The sequence below is a fragment of the Pelodiscus sinensis genome, chromosome 2 (genome assembly GCF_049634645.1).
Source record: "Pelodiscus sinensis isolate JC-2024 chromosome 2, ASM4963464v1, whole genome shotgun sequence".
Taxonomy (NCBI): domain Eukaryota; kingdom Metazoa; phylum Chordata; order Testudines; family Trionychidae; genus Pelodiscus; species Pelodiscus sinensis.
In genome coordinates this window covers 201,315,062-201,330,392 of record NC_134712.1, presented here as the reverse complement: position 1 = coordinate 201,330,392, position 15,331 = coordinate 201,315,062, and positions in this window count along the sequence as shown.

Below are 15,331 nucleotides of genomic sequence, written 5' to 3'. Positions count from 1 at the left end.
CTATTTGAGAGAACTGTGGACTCTTGAGGATGGGTAGAGCTGTGGAATCTTGCGGAGCTCCCCCATGGCACTGGGTTTCATGTTGGTTCCCCTTTGCCATTCCCTTCTTGAGAACTCAGTATTTCATTCACAGCATGTTAAAGGCTTTATTTAGCCACCAGTCCTGCTCCTAAAGGTTTTGGTGTGCACATTTTAAAAGGGAAATACAGTAGGATAAGCCAACTCTTAAAAATTTAAAAAATAGTCTAGAATTGTTCACTATCTAATGTACAAGAATATCAAGGTGCAGACATTTACTGTTCTAACAAAACTTACTTGGGGAGGTTTCTTATTGAATTCATTAAGACTTTCTGGTATATGTTATATTTGGCCGTGTCACCATCACACCTCCGAAAGAAAATGATACATCATTTATATCGAACATATCAAGAATATATCATATTCTTTCAGAGGTATGATGGTGACATGGCCAAATACAACACATACCAGAAAAATAGTGATTTTTATCAGACAAGAAACAAGAGGGCTTTTTCTTTTCAAACTTACCCCTATATTGTGTGTACCTATCCAGTCTCTTCATACGCATGATCACAAGTTACTGGTGACATATCGGAATAATAAAGAAAAGCAAATGTAGTAATGATATTTTTGAAAGTGCAGAGGAGGGAGAGAGAAAGAAAAGGAATCACTGCAATTATCAGACAGCAACTATCTCCTCTTCCTGCTAAAATAATGGAATAAATATTAAAGGAGAAAGTGATGAAAAATCTGTGGACCAATTCTTGCCACTGGCTTTACTATACTGACTGCAGGTCCCGAGAGGATATATGATATACAAGATATTAATAAAACCTAGCTCAGTATCTCAGCTGTGTTCTGCATTGCTAATAGTAGTTTTCTGCAATAAAACCCTAACGTTGTCTTTAAAATAAGCAGAAGTGTCTGAAGACACAAGGAGCAGAGCCATTGTGTAAAAATACAGTTTTTATATAGTCACATTTCATGATAGAACATCATTTGTCAGTGGGCTTGGCTTATTCCTTTGTTCAAAGTAGCTAGGATCTCTCTGAAGGCTACATTGATCTTCAGCAGAAACATTCATACTAAGAGACAAGTTCTGTAAGTGAACTAACTTGCATGCAGATTTATTAAAAGACTGATGAATGTTAGGCGACACATAGTCTAGGTTTGATGGGATAATCTTGTACAACAATATACGAGGAACCATTATTTACTCAGCTGACTTCAATATCTGTCTCCTTCTGCCATATCTACTGCTTTTCCCTATTTATTCCTGCTCTTTAGAGAGCTAGTAATTCATTCCTTTGGAAGAACTTAATACCTAGGCTGATATCATTACTAGAATCCTGTATTCAAGAGCAAATTGGGGAACATGCTCTTATTTTGGGCATAGTTCTTGCTGACATTTGATATGCATACTGTGAAGGGGAGGGGAAGAAAGTACAGGGAGTCTGTGTTTGCAAATAGGCACATTCTGAAGCCTGTATAATACAGAATCAGTCCTCCCTGGAGCTTTTGTGGCTGACTTGCATGCTGGAAACTCTTTGTATTCCCAGAGCATACATTCCCCCACTGCTAGATTCCTGATCATACCTGGCAGCATGTGTCGTGGAAGAACATGTACCACTCCCAACAAAAGGAGATGTAAGGAAGCAGCTAGGTATAGTGGAGTCCTTCTGGTGTCCCACAAGTTCCTTGAGGCTCTCTGTGCCTTCCGTGTCACTAGAATGCCTCCCAGCAACTCCTGAGTGCTACTGCTCCACTGTTGAAACTGCCATTGGCCAGGCCACCATTTGACCTGTTTAAATAGCACAGATGTGGACTGCATGGATGATTTTGAACCCTGCGTAAATGGGTTGCGTCATCTAAATATTTCCCCTGAGCCTTCCTTTCAGAGGCACAACTGTTCTCCAAACTCCTCATGGGACCTACACTGCCCCCAGTATCTGAATTGCTCAGTTTAATGCTTTGAGTTTGTTTTTCATTTCTTAAGGGAAAATGTTGCCAAGACTCCTGCGTATTCTCCTGATCTTGAACACAGCCCAAGGTCCTGCTCCAAATCCTCTTGAGTCTCTCCATTGACTTTACTGAGTATGCAGCAGTGGGCTCCAAATTAAAGTATTCTAAGGACACAGAATTTGGCTCCATGGTAGGGTTACTGTTTTGAAGCCTGTTACTCTAGAGAGACATGAACATTCTGTGCGTTCCTGCTAATACATGATTTGGAAATGGCTATGGGTATGTCTACACTGCAAAGTTAATTCAAAATAACAGCGTTATTTCAAGTTAACTTTAATAGCGTCTATGCATGCAAACTGCTATTTTGAAATTAATTCGAAATAGCAGAGCGCTTAATTCAAATTTGGTAAACTTCATTCTACGAGGAGTAAGGCCAAATACAAAATAGCTATTTTGAATTAAGTGCCGTGTAGACACTTAATTTGAAATAGGAGGCCTCCAGCCCTTCTTGGGAGCCCTGGTGGCCACTGGGCACAACCAGGAAAACTTACTCTCCTCTCCCCCAGCCCCGGAGACACTAAAGGGGTAGACCCTGGCCACAGTGCCTGTGCCAGCTCCAAGCCTGTCAGCCCAGAGCCAGCAGTAGCCACCGGGGCCCCTGACCAGTGGCCCCAAAACATGAGCCAGCAAGCCACTGGCAGCCAGCCCTCCTCCACTTCCCAGGAGCAGTCTGCCAGCCCTCCACTGCTCTTCCAGGAGTCTGACAGGGGCTGGAAAAGGCGGGTGCCTTCCTGGTCCAGGGTGGAGATCATGGACCTTATTCAGGTTTGGGGGGATGCCTCCAATGTCCATATAGTGATAGAAATGTAGCCGTGTTAGTCTGGGGTAGCTGAAGCAAAATGCAGGACAATGTAGCACTTTATTTCAACAACCTACACCCCATCATCAACCTCAGCCTGGACCATTCTACACGAGAGATCCACTTCCTGGACACCACAGTACAAATCAACAATGGAAAATTAGACACCACTCTCTACAGAAAACCCACCGACTCATACAGTTACCTACATGCTTCCAGCTCCCATCCAGAACACACCACACAATCCATCGTCTATAGCCAAGCCCTTCGATACAACCGCATCTGCTCTAATCCCACTGACAGAGACCAGAAGCTTCAGGATCTCTACCAAGCATTTATAAACCTCAACTACCCACCCAGAGAAATAAAAAAGCAAATTGAAAGAGCCAGACAAATACCTAGAAACCATCTACTTCAAGACAGACCCAAGAAAACCAACAATAGAACACCACTTGTCATCACCTACAACCCCCAACTTAAACCTGTCCAACACATTATCAATAAACTACAGCCTATACTGGAACAGGATACCATACTCAAAGAGGCTCTGGGAGACAGACCCATAGTCTCCTATAGACAACCACCTAACCTCAAGATGATTCTTACCAACCACCACAGGAAATACCACACTAATACCAAACCTGGTACCTTCCCTTGCAACAAACCCCGTTGCCAGCTTTGTCCACATATTCATTCTGCTGATACCATTATTGGACCTAACCAAGTGAGTTATAAGATCAAGAACACATATTCCTGCGCATCCAGAAATATAATCTATGCTATCATGTGCCGAAAGTGTCCGTCTGCTATGTACATTGGACAAACATCTCAGACACTTCGCCAAAGGATTAATGCCCACAAAACAGATATCAGACAAGATCACAAAGAAAAAACAGTTTCTTGCCATTTTAACCAGAAAGGACACTCTCTCAATGACTTAACCACCTGCATTCTGCTACAAAGACCTTTTACATCTGCACTTGAAAGGGAATTCTCTGAACTGTCATTCATGTTAAAATTCGACACTTTCCAAAAAGGACTCAACAAACACTTGAACTATCTCACCCATTACCAAGATAGTTTCCCCAATTATCACCTCTAATACCATTAACTCACAAACATCCCACTCTCCCTACCTCTAATATCATCAATTCACAGACACTTACCTTCCTTCCTCCCCCCCCCCCCCCGCATCCCCCTCCTGTTCTGCAATGTGATTTGTCCTTTTCATATTTGTTCATTTTTTTAATTGTATCCTTTGGTATATATGGTTGTGACTACTTTCTTCCACTATTTGATCTGAGGAAGTGGGTCTGGCTCACGAAAGCTCATCATCTAATAAACCATCTTGTTAGTCTTTAAAGTGCTACATTGTCCTGCATTTTGCTCCAATGTCCATGATATAGATGGAGGAACATGGCTGGCTATGGCAGGATAGCTGCCAGCCTGGCCACCAAAGGCCACATGTGAACCCAGGAGCAGGTTTGCGTGAAACTCAAGTTGGTCCGGTGATACCCCCAACCCTTAGCCCTGAGCTTCCACTCCCCCTTCTTCCCCTTGCTTCTCCCTTCTAGCTCCCTCCTCCCAGGTTTCCCCCTTCCCTCTCCCACTCTCTCTCTTCCCCTCTTCCACCTCCTTTCCCCAGTCTCCTCAGAGGTTGATCCCCCTCCCTTTTCGTTCAATAAACCCAGTTTCTATTTTTGAACATACATGTCTTTTATTTGACATCAGGAAGGGGGGCTAGAGAGGGTTAAGTGGAAGGACGTGAGGGAGAAATGGGGCACGAGCTGCCGGTGGGGAGAATCGGGGAGGCTCTGAGGGCTGCTTGGGGTGGACGCTCTTCCTCAGGGCATCCTGGATCTTGACAGCCCCCCAATGAACCCTCTGGGGATATGTCTACACTACATGGCTCTGTCGACGGAGCCATGTAGATTTGTTTATTGGGCAAAGGGAAATGAAGCGGCGATTTAAATAATCGCTGCTTCATTTAAATTTACATGGCTGCCGCGCTGAGCCTACAAACAGCTGATCAGCTGTTTGTCGGCTAAGCGCGCTAGTCTGGACTCTCCCCTGCCAACATCAAAGCCCTTTGTCGGCAGCCCCGGTAAACCTCATCCCACGAGGAATAATGGGGCTGCCGACAAAGGGCTTTGATGTCGGCAGGGGAGCGTCCAGACTAGCGCGCTGAGCCGACAAACAGCTAATCAGCTGTTTGTCGGCTCAGCATGGCAGCCATGTAAATTTAAATGAAGCGGCGATTATTTAAATTGCTGCTTCATTTCCCTTTGCCTACAACCCTCATCTACATGGCTCCGTTGATGGAGCCATGCAGTCTAGACACAGCGTGGATGGCAGCCTGCAGAAAGTGCAGCCGGCTGATGGCAACAACCCCACGAGATGCACCAGCATGCCTAGGGGCAGCTCTGGCTCCATGTGGCTGAGTGCTGTGGTGTCCGGAGTGTGGGCTCTCAGGACACTCCAAGTCAGGGCTGCTTTGCTGTCCCTCATCGACGTATACAAGCAAGCGGGGAACCCTGAGAACTGTCTGTCCGGGGTGGGGGTAGGGTCTCTTTAAGCACGGAGCTCAGTTAGCCTCAGGCAGCAGCCCCACACACGAAGTCCTAACCTGATGCCCTCCTGGCACTGATTCTGGCCAGCTTTAACTTCGGTTCAGGGTCCACTCAGTGTGGACGTGCTATTTCAAAATAGCAAAACTCTATTTCGAAATAGTTTTTGTGTATAGATGCATTATTTCAAATTAGCTTAATTCGAATTAACTATTTCGAATTAAGTTAACTCGAATTAATGCTGTAGTGTAGACGTACCCTATGGAAATAAAGAAGGCACAAGTGTCTTATTCTCATAGATTAGATTCATTAAAAAGGAATTTCATTCCTGTCTTTTAAAACTGAAATCTAAAAAGGAAAGATGATGTGACTCGCTTTTAAAAGTTATGGGGTTGGAGGGAACAGGCTTTATCCAGTATTATGAAAAAAATACATATAATCTGCTTTAAAAAAGTTTAGATGACAGTGGAAAAATCCCATTAAAATAGTCAGAATAGCAGCACTACACTTATACTCAAAGAAAGGAAAAATGGAATTACTTATATTTTCAGGCATGAACTTAAAATTCATGCTTTTGATCAAATTAGCTTCCAACAAAATTCAGCATACAGCTAGTTACTAATTTTAATTGCACAGCCCCACTTGAAGAATCCAGCTGTGTGGGCTCAGCAGCCAAGTAGAGAGGAGGGCTATGCATGTGACCTCCACCTACAGCAGAGATACAGAGAGTGAAAGTGCTAAGGGAGAAATTTTATAAAGTAACAAGGCATGAGATAAAGATGTTTTAACTGAGACTATTAAAGGCATTTTAGCACCATGCATTACAAAAAATCAATATACAATTACAACATTAACTGAGATCCAGCACAAATTGAAAGTTTTTAATTGCTGCATTTTAACCACTTATTAATGCACTGTTTGCATGATTCTTAAATACCCTAGTGTCATTCTTCTGGAATGTATTCTAGTGTGCTGAAATTAGAAAAATACAATTAACAGGGATCATTTCTCCAAATGTTCTGGAGATCTGATCTGTTTAATATTAAATGATGCTGCTGTTAGTTTCGTTGGTCAATTTTTGTAGGGAGAAGCTAATTGTCCCATCAACTTCAAATATGTTTCTCTCCTTGATGCAGTGTGTATTATTGTTCTGGGTGAATCCTGGGCCGGACCCAAGGCAGGAATCAAGAATGGAGTCACACAAAGCCCCATTTTAAAAAAATTATTTCTGCCAGCATATTCTTCAGGTCATTAGAGAAAAGTGAGGGGGATTTGATAATAGCTTTCAACTACATGAAGGGGGGTTCCAAAGAAAATGGAGAGAGGCTGTTCCAGTGGTGACAGGTGGCAGAATAAGGAGTAATGGTCTCAAGTTACAATTGGATATTAAGAAAAACTATTTCACTAAGAGGGTGGTGAAGCACTGGAATGTGTTATCCAGGGAGGTGGTGGAATCTCCATCCCTAGAGGTTTTTAAGTCCAAGCTTGACAAAGCCCTGGCTAAGATGATTTAGTTGGGATTGTTCCTGCTTTTAGCAGGGGGTTGGACTTGATGACCTCCTGAGGTCTCTTCCAACTCTGTGCTTCTATGATCATAAATGCATGATGCTTTCCTTCATCCTCATTAGATGCTATAGGTGTTTCCCTCCCACCCACGCTCTTCTTGATGGTAGGGCCATAATTTGATCAACTGAGATTAGAAAACCTAAGTTATTTAGCATCTAGACTGTCAGGTTCTAGTGCTCATGTACTGTTTGCAATGACATTTACAGGAGATATGATGGGGACAGAGCAGCTGCTAGGGCATCTGAAATACCAGTTCTAGGACTTCCATCACAGGAAAAAATAACACATTTCTCCTGTCAATAAACCTACCCTGTTTGTGGGCTTTGTGTATTACTAGATGGTTTCCATTTGATACAGGGGAAGATAGACCAGAAGAGAGGATTTGGAGTCTGGATTCCTGACTTTCAACTGAATTTGGAGAAGGATATGAAGAAAGCAAATGTTAAGGAGCATAGGGATGATATAGATCCACTTCCTGGTGTAAGAGAAGAGTCTGGCTGTAACATGAATCACTTGAAGCTTAGGGCACATCTACACAGCAGGGCTAAAAGTGAAATAAGCTACACAACTTCAGCTACATCAATTGCGCAGCTTAAGTTGAAATAGCTTATTTCAGCTTGTGGTGCTGTCTACACAGCAGGAGGTCAGAGAAAGAGCACTCTTCCTCTGACTTTCCTTACCCCTCGTAAAATGAGGGTTACAGGAGTTGGAGTCAGAGGTCCTCCAGTTCGACATTATTTTGGCATTATGTCAAAATAACTGCTTGTAGTGTAGACATGGACTATGTTATTTTGGAATAACATTAGTTATTCCAAAATAGCACTGCTGTGTAGATGTACCTTATGGGAATTAGTATTTAGGATTAATATAAAACAGCCAGAAATCTAAAGAGGGGCAGAACCGGCTTGAGCCATTCCTGTACCCTGGGCAGCAGGCGCGCGATGCATGGGCAGCCCCGCCCCACAGCGTGCTGTGCACCTTACAGCTGCAATTGGGTGTGCGGTGCATGATTGCAGCTCTAAGGGGTGCCGCATGGCCCCTGGCCCCGGGCACGCGGCGCCCCTTACAGCTGCCATCAGGCGTCCCCCATAAGTTGGCACCCCAGGCAGCTGCCCGGCTAGCCTCCCCCCCCTTAATCCAGCCCTGAAGAGGAGTGCATATTACCAAGTGAAGCTTGTTTTCTAATGAGAAAAGACTGATAAAATGGTGTCTAAAATATCCATCTTTAACTGCTCATTGTCCTATCATCTCTGATTTAAGGAAACATGTTGCATTACATTTGCTACCCATTTATCATTTTCAGAGGTCCTCAATATTTTTGAGTCAATTTTTTAAATCCCTTTCCTTAAGGAAAGGTCCCTTCTTATATCCAGTAGAGACTGAAACCTCTTATAAAACTTTCATTTGGAAAATAATAATTTAAAAGAACATTTGGGAGTTACCATTTAGTGACATTTCAAGTCCCATCCTATTGCTAGTCATTGTTATACTATGGGCCAGATTGTTGGTCCATCCCACCTAATTTCAGCTGATCTGGCAGTGCTAGGGTCAAAAGCAGCCTAAGATGAGATCAATTCTTGATTGGCATTGAGTGAGCATAACTGGTTCTACCCCACTCCTCACAGAACCCAGTATATGTGATAGTTCTGTGATTCCTCTATCAGTGGTCACCAACCAGTAGATCAGGATCTACTGGTAGATCTTTGAGCCTCTGACAGGTGATCCTGACTGGTTTGGCCAAGAGGCTATCAAATGCCTGCACTTCAGCTGCCTCTTCCCCCAATGCTGTGCATCTCCTGCCCTTTGCCTTGGAGCTGTCCCCTCAGGAGATTCCTGCTTGCTGGGCAGGGCAGGCAGAGGAAGGTTGCTCGTGTCAAGGTGCCCCCTCCCACTCTGTATCCTATCTCCACTGAGCAGACAGGGGACACAACAGGTTTTGGGATGGAGTTTGCTGGCTGCTTTTGGAAGTGGTGCAGGAGCAGGTCAGCCTGCCTTAGCCCCACTGCACCACCACCCAGGAACCACCTCAGTAAGCAGTACCCAGCTGGAGCCCACATGCCCCAGTCATGAGCCCCCTCCTGCATCTCAAGTCCCTGCCCTAGTCCTAAGTACTCCTGTATCCAAATGCCCATCCAGAGCCTGCACCTAGAACCCTCTCTGACACCCCAACTGCCTGCCCCAAGCTCAACTCAGAGCCCCTCTCACACTCCAAATCCTCTACTCCAAGACCAGAACCTACACCCCAACCCTCTGCTCCAGCCTGGTGAAAGTGAGGGAGGATAGGGAAGAAGGAGGGGTGGAAGGAGAATGGAGCGAGCAGGGGCAGGCCCTCAGAGAAATTACAAAGGAAGCGGGGCAAGGGTGTTTGGGTTTGAGGTAGATTTTGGATTGCACTTAAATTCCAAAAATGATTTTGTGCTTAAAAAGGTTGGAGACCACTGCTTAAATTAGAATCCCCTGAGCCCAAGCAGTCCCTTGCAAATCCCAGGATTGGGATTCATTAAAGATTTTGCCTCTTGTGTACCTTATCTGTGCTGAGCATTTAGGCTGCAGCTGGGATGCTAGCCTTGGATGTTTCGATTGCTCTCCTTATAGTTATGTGGGAATGTCTCCATTTTAATGTAGAATTTAACACACTCTGGCATTAATAACGTTTCTCCTAAACCACTACATTGAAGGAATAGTAGAAGTTGAGTTTTAATGACCGACTCATTAAACCACAGGGTATCACAGTTGACTGTGACACCCTGTTTAGCTCTCTAGAAAATCAACAAGGGATGCAGATTTTAGGTTTTTGCCAGTTGAAAAGATCTATAGTAATGTAAACATGTTCTTATAGAAAATGGCTCATCTGTTAAAGGAACCATTTACTCAGATATGACAAAAGTGGTGTTCCACTGAACATCACAAATGACAACTGACTTGCACGCAGGTCATATTTTCATCCAGAAAGACATGGGGTGTATGTCTACACTGAAGAGTTTTTCTGCAAAAACGGCCATTTTTCTGGAAGACCTACACTTATGTCCACACTGCAATTGCATTCTTTTGACAGAAGTTGAAAGAACGCAGGGGTTTTTCCAACAGCAGTAAACCTCTTTCTACGAGGAAGAAGCCTTTTTCTGAGAGAACTCTTTCGGAAAAAGGCATGTGTGGAGGGGGAAGAGGGTTTTTTTTTTCCAAAAGAAGAAGCCTCCAGGAAAAAGCACGGGTGTCCTGGTGGCTACTCCATCCATAGTCATCATAGCTTACATATGAGATAGCGTCCAATCAATGTGGACGCTATCTTTTGAAAAAGCAGATCGCTTTATCAATGTGCTTTTGCGGTGTGGATGCGCTCTTTTGAAAGAAGTATTTCCAGAAGATCTCTTCCGGAAAAGCTTCTTCTGAAAAAAGCCTGTAGTCTAGACACAGCCATGTGCCACAAGCATAGGCATCGTTAACACACAGTGCAGCGACATTTTTAGTTATTGTTTGTAAAGCTCTTTAAAGTGCCATATAATGTATCATTATATGGGGGCCTGCATTTTTTACTTAGGTAAAATTCTCATTGACTTAAGTAAAACTAGATAAAGGAGTAACAACATGGCCCAGAGGTTATTCATAGAATCGCAGGTTCCAAGGCCAGAAGGGAGCAGTATGACAATCTAATCAGTCCTCCTGTATAACATAAGACTTCCCTAAATTAATTCCTATTTGGATTATATATATGTGCACTTTGCATAGGGCCAAAATAAATGTAAACAAACATCTCCTAATCCTATTTGTTTGATTGTTATATAAGCTCTTCAAGGCAGGGGTTATCCCTCCCCTCTTCTGTTTTTGTATAGCACCAAGCGCAATGGAGTCCTACATCATGGTAGGTGCTATAACAATATACATAAGTGCGTCTTTTGTGATAGTGCCTACAGTATGCTAAACACTGTATGTATATGTACACACATACTCACTCTCTACCCCAAAAGAATTTACAGTCCTACAAAGAGGTTTAAATAGGCTGTAGAGATGAAGAATGCACGGGGAAAAGTGGAAAAGGTATTGCCCAAACCCACCTGTGAATAAAATCTGCCAATTCATATTATTTGCATTTGCAGAACCTCCTGTTTGCTAACGTTTGGCTATGCACAATGGATATTCATGGAGTGCACAGGTTTCACAAAATATTAGTGTGAAAAATATGAGGATTCTTATTGAAGTGGTAATTTCGATTAAGTGGCTTATTTTATTACTAACAAAATAAATTTGCCAAGTAGTACATAATATAAAAGCTTATTATTTATAAAGCTTTTGGGTCATGCTATTAAGAAACAAACAATATGTCACTTAGGTGACCAATCATATAGTGTGACTAGTGAATACTTACTGTGACCATTTAATGTCTAACATGTAGAAAGATTTTCATATTCTGATAGTGCCCATAGCGCGCGTGCGTGCACACACACACACACACACACACTCTCTCTCTCTCTCTCTCTCTCTCAGACCTTCTGGTCTAACAAATGAGGTTAAACAGGCGGTGAATAAAGAATAAATGAAGAAAAAAGTTACAATATATCTGCAGAGAGAAGGTGGGTGAGGCAATATCTTTTATGGGACTAACTTCTGTTGGTGAGAAAGACAAGCCTTAGCTCTTCTTCAAGTCAGCAAAAAAGCTCAATGTAGCTCAAAAGCTTGTCTCTTAGGCTATGTCTAGACTGCAGGCTTCTTTCGAAAGAGGCTCTTTCGAAAGCATCTTTCGAAAGAGCCTCTTTCGAAAGATCGCGTCTAGACTGCAGGCGGATCTTTTGAAAGAGAAATCCGCTTTTTCGAAAGAGAGCACCCAGCGAGTCTGGATGCTCTCTTTCGAAGACGGCCTCTTTACATTGAAGAACGCCTTCTTTCGAAAGAGGAGCTTTCGAAAGAAGGCGTTCTTCCTCGTGAAATGAGGTTTACCGCCATCGAAAGAAAAGCCGCATTCTTTCGAAATAATTTCGAAAGGACGCGGCTTGAGTCTGGACGCAGGGGAAGTTTTTTCGGGAAAAGGCTACTTTTCCCGAAAAAACCCCTGAGTCTGGACACGGCCCCACCAACAGAAGCTGACCCAATAAAAGATATTACTTCACTCACTATTCTTGCTCTAATATCCTGGGACTCACATGGCTACAATACAGCATGTAACCAAAAAAGGGGCTAAACTTGTTAACTAAGATCTTTGCTGTAAATAGTTCACCTCATGCTAATTCTAAGGTAGTTCAGTACCTCAAAAGAAAAGATCCGTAACTCCTAATCAGCTCTTCCAAAAGATTGTCCAATTTCTGCAGAAATATGGTTCAAATCTTAATTAAAAGTGCTGTAAGAATTATGACACAGCAGAAAATGTTTTCCCTTCTAGGTATTCCCTTCTAGGAATGTTCCTTGTGAATGATCATGTATGTTCCTGCTACATTTTAAGTCACATTCATCCGAAGAAGCAACACATTTATAACATTGCTATGTTTCTGCAAAAATGCTGAAGTGCTATAATTGTACTGTCTGAATGTATTTCTAACTTGCCAAAATGTTGTGTTGTAAGAGAATGAGGTTTGACAATGAGCTGACTAAAAATAGAATTGCTGATCTCACAATCGTCATTAGTTTACACTCTGGCTTGGTCTAACTGCAGAAGTACTTGCTGGGGTACTGATGTAATAACCTTGCTGAATGCACTCAAATAGTGAAGTGACAGTGCTGCTGCATCAGAAATATAGATTTTGGCCGAGAACACTACATTTCCTGACCAAAAATAAAAAAATAAAAAAAATCATTACATTGAAAGACTTTCATACATGTAAAAAGAGGGTCTCCATTGATAATTTCAAAGTATAATGACAACTATGTAGATAAAATACATACATACATATATTGTAAAGGAAGAACCTAATTCAGCCGTCTAACAAGATGAATGTAATGTTGTTCAATCTCATCCAAATTGTACTGTTTGTTTCTTTCTTTGTGCAGGTTTTTTTTTAATAAACTCAGTGCTACATCCTGGTATCTTGCAATGGCTGGATTTAAAAGTCCACACTCATAAATCATCTGCTGCTGGATAACTTAGGGCACAATTTATTACAATTCAGTTGGTAAGCATTGCTAAATGCTGCGAGGGCCCCAGCTACCCAGCAGAGGTGAGATTTCACCATCTGCTTCAGAACAATAAGAGCAGACAAAACCTGATGTAGCTGACTTACATAATTCTCTCAAGGAGAAAAGAAGCCTTGGGCTGCTAAATGTCAAAACTGCTTACTTCTCTTCCTCTCCAAGTGCAGAGTCAGCTGTATAGTTTGAAGATGAATGAGCCAACAAGTCTAGCTCCAGCCAGCCTGGCAAATCACAACACTTGAGAAAGGGATATTTTAATTTATCGTACTTCTTCCTTTATCAAATTCATAACAATGTCTAGGGCATAATACCTTTGTTTCTAATTTAGAAAAAGACAGTTGCAAAGTGTCAAGAAACTGTGAATAGCCCTTCATTTTCCAACAAATGTATCACTGAGCAGATGTGAAAAGAATCAAAATGGCTGCTGCTCTCCTCTGTGAAATTATTGTCTCCAAAATTTCTCTTACAGACTTCTATTTTTACCATATTCACTCAGTACACCCACTGAATGCAGATTGGATATAAAGGGTGCTTGGAATACTTATGTGAAGCACTATTAAATATGGGCCATGCAACACAACATCACCCACATTCCTAAACTTTATGGATGAAATAAAATGGGACTTACATTTGAAATAGCCTTGGTTTAGGTTTTGCAAAAACAATCCAAACTAATGTGGTGGCCCCATTTCAGTTTGATTTACCGTTGCTTTTGGGGTTGGAACCAGGGATTCAAACTCCTCAGGAATTTGGGGATTCTGATAAAATATCATTTGGGTTTTGCCCATTTCTTGCTGCCATTTCCTTGCAAACTTACTGCTATGAATAATTAGCTAGCATACTAGTACTTAGTTAATCTAAACAAAATACAATTCCCCCCTCTTTTTGATATGGATCTGTGATCAGTACTTTCCTCTGCAACTTTAAAGCATTAAACCCATTGCCTTACAAAAGCAGAGAAAAAAAAGGTTGCACAAGTCATTTGGGAGAAAGAAGGTGGCGATAAATGAGTGAGATGGTGTGCCATAAGATTAAAGGTTCAGAGGGCTCTCCTGTGATTCTTTCTTTTACCACATGGCTTTCAGATTTACTGCATTTTTACCTGTAAACTGTTACTGAGTTTTTGGCTCATTTCACTATATAAGTTCCTCCCCAGTCAGGAGCTAAATAGACAGATGGGGAAGCAGGGCATTTTTGCAAGGTTCTGGATGAGATTTGCTAACTATACAGGAACAATTTAAAATAAACTTTCCTGGTGATCTCATAAAATCATGTGGTTTTTTTCACATCCCATAGGGGATGTTGTGTATAAAGGTACCAAATTTAATTACAGCCACTTGCTCATTACATATTTAACATATAGGTTTGGGTCTGAAATGTCATACAGTCATGGAACCGTGGAATTAGAACAAACCACAGGAGTCATTTAGTCCAGCTATTCTTAAATTTTAGGAACCCAAGGATGCACATTTTGATTTAAAATTTTTCACTGGGCCCCCAAGAATCCCCGTCAACTTTTGGTCCCAACTCTTCCTGCTTCTTCCCCGTCTCTAAAGCCCTGCCCTCCACTTGCTCCATCCCCCCTTCGTCTGTTGTCATAGCTCATTCCCCCACACCCTCACTTACTTTCAATGGGCTGGAGTAGGGAGTTAGGGTGCAGGAGGGGGGTGAGGGCTTGGTTGGGGGTGCAGAATCTGAAGTGATGCCAGAAATCAGGGATTCAGGGTGCGGGAGAGGGCTCCAGGCTGGGGCAAAGGGTTGCAGTGTGTTTATGGTGGGGAGGAGGCTCTGGAATAGAGCCAAGGACTGAGATGGTTGAGGAGGAGGAGGAGGAGAGGCTCAGGGCTGGGGCAGAGGGTTGGGAGATGCAGGCTCTGGAAAGGAACTAGGGTGTGGGAGAGAGTGAGGGGTGCAGGATCATGGCAGTGCTTATCACAGATCTCAGAAATACCCACCAGGCACGCAAGGCATCCAGGTGCAGGAAAGCTCCACATGCTTCCCTCACATCTGCAAGCACCACCACTGCTCTCAGTTCCCAGGTAATGTAATCTGCAGAGCATGCACTTGGGGCAAGGCACATGTGGGAGGGCAATATGTGTGCCTAGAAGTCCACAGGGACCTGGCAGCTGCTTCTGGGAGCTACATGGAGCCAGAGCAGGTATGGTGCCTGCCATAATCCTGGGCCCCTACTGTGCCACCTATCAGACTTTTAATGACCCAGTAGGTGGTGTTAATCAGATCC